Here is a 2,869-nt window from a genome sequence, read left to right on the forward strand (position 1 = left end):
AAAACGCAAATATCTCTCTATTCTGAAGTCGTATGATCAAACAGTTTAATGCGTTGGAAACTAGACTTGTAGACCTTCGATTCGATAGATTGTGGGCCCCATAACTCTTTATATATTGGGAGAAAATCTCCAAGACATTTGACCCAAATTTCAGAGAAATCTTAAAAAGGAACTTACGATAACTTCCGCCAACTTTTATTTCACCACTTACTTAACTTCAAAACTTGAGATATAATCTTTGAACACTTAAAATATGACATACCACATCATTTTTAATTTATTACTCACTCTCTTTGTCTTTCCACAAAGATACGAGTTAATTTAGACATTTTGAAAAGTCGGGGTGTTACATCATTCCCCCCTTAGAAACATTCGTGCTCGAATGAAAAATATGAGTCACGTTGTTCAGTCCTTAGGAGTTGCCAAAAGTTAGGCAGTGTATCCTTTATAGATGTCAGTATCCAAGAACCTAAAATGCAAAATTTCTAACCTAGGCGTCTCACATGACGACATAAATAGCTAAGCGTTATAGCTCCACCATAACAGTGCAAACAGATATACAATGACAACCACAATAATAATAAGCAATACTGTATATATATATAAATTAGATAGGTATCTTACCTTACTGTCCTAATATAAACTGATATGCCATCACCCTAGGTATGAAACAAATGAGGATATTTAGACCTCATGCCATCCTCAGCTTCCCAGGTCACCTCTTCTCTATTCTTGTTCCTCCACAATACTTTAACCGAAGCCACCTTTTTGGTCCTCAATTTACTGACTTGCCGATCTAAAATGGCAACTGGAGTTTCCTCGTAGGACAACTCCTCTGTGATCTGAACATCCTCAACTAGGACAACCCGAGAAGGGTCTCCTACGCATTTCCGTAGCATCGATACATGGAAAACTGGATGAACAGATTTTAGCCCCGAAGGCAATTCTAACTCATAAGCAACTCGTCCTACCTTCCGAAGGATCTGGCCCAATGAATTTTGGACTAAGCTTTCCTTTTTTGCCAAATCGCATAACACCCTTCATAGGCGAGACTTTTAAGAATACCCAGTCGTCAACACAAAACTCTAAGTCCCTTCGTCGCACATCTGAGTATGACTTCTGTCAGCTTTGAGCTGTTAACAGCCTCTCCCGAATAAGCTTAACTTTATCCACTGTCTGTTGGACTAAGTCAGGTCCAATCAACCCTGACTCACCTACCTCAAACCATCCAATGGGGATCTACATTTTCTCCCATACAAAGCATCATAAGGTGTCATCCCGATGCTGAAATGATAACTGTTATTGTATGCGAACTCAATAAGAGGCAAGTGGTCATCCCAACTTCCCTTGAAGTCCAGCGCGCACGCCCGTAACATATCTTCGAGTGTCAAAATTGTGCGCTCAGCTTGGCCATCTGTCTGAGGGTGAAAGGTGGTACTAAGATTAACATGTGTCCCTAATCCTTTCTGGAAGGACTTCTAGAAATTGGCGGTAAATTGTGCTCCTCTATCAGAAATAATAGATACTGAGACACCGTGTAGCCTTACAATCTCTCTAATATAGAGCCATGCATAGTTTTTGGCCGAAAAAGTAGCCCTGACTGGTAAAAAGTGGGCTGCTTTTGTTAGTCTATCAACAATTACCCAAATAGAGTCAAACTTGTGATGCGATCGAAGTAACCCTGTAATAAAATCCATATTAATTGCTTCCCACTTCCACAAAGGAATGGCTATCTCCTGAACTACACCAGCGGGATTTTGGTGCTCAGCCTTCACCTGTTGGCAGTTAGGATAATGCGCCACAAACTCAGTAACGTCCTTCTTCATCCCATGCCACCAATAAATCTCCTTAATATCATGGTACATATTCGTCGAACCAGGCTGAATAGAATAACGGGAATGATGTGCCTCTTCCATAATTCGATGTTGAAGCCCTGCAACATTCGAAACACACAATCGACCGATACATCTGAGGAATCCATCTCCTGTTATATCAAATGCTAAAGACTGTTGATCCTGAGCCTTGGCTCTAAGCTTCTCTAAGCTAGGATTTTCTTGTTGCCGTGATTTTACTTCTACAACTAGATATGATACGGTTGTATCCTGAATTATGACCCCACTATCGTCTGCCTCTAACAATCTGACTCCTAAGCTGGCTAACTGATGAAGATCTCGCGCTAGCTCCCACTTCTCAACACCTAAGTGGGATAAAATACCTATAGATTTTCGACTGAGGGCATCGACTACCATATTCGTCTTTCCTGGATGATATAAATTATCCACGTCGTAGTCTTTCAGTAACTCAAGCCATCGACGTTGTCGCAAATTTAACTATTTCTGTCTAAATATATATTGAAGGCTCTTATGATCTATGAAGATGTCAATATGAACGCCATACAAATAGTGTCTCCAGATCTTTAACGCATGCACAACTGCAGCCAACTCTAAATCGTGGGTCGGATAGTTCTTCTCATGTTTCCTCAACTACCTTGAAGCATATGCGATAACCTTACCATGTTGCATTAGAACACATCCCAACCCAACACCAGAAGCATCACAATACACCACATAGCCTTCTGAACAATCTGGTAATACAAGAACTGATGTTGATGTCAACCTCTCCTTCAACTCCTGGAAACTATGCTCGCAAGCCTCAGTCCACTGGAACTTAGCTGTTTTTTGAGTCAGCTTTGTTAATAGGGCTGAATATGAAGAAAACCCCACTACAAACCTTATGTAGTATCCAGCTAACCCTAAGAAACTACGAACCTCAGTCGAAGTCATGGGTATGGGCCAAGTCTTTACGGTCTCAATTTTTTGTGTATCAACCGCAATGCCTACATCTGATACAATATGGCCTAAGAAAGCTA

This window comes from Solanum tuberosum, unplaced genomic scaffold (genome assembly GCF_000226075.1).
Source record: "Solanum tuberosum cultivar DM 1-3 516 R44 unplaced genomic scaffold, SolTub_3.0 scf00098, whole genome shotgun sequence".
NCBI lineage: Eukaryota > Viridiplantae > Streptophyta > Magnoliopsida > Solanales > Solanaceae > Solanum > Solanum tuberosum.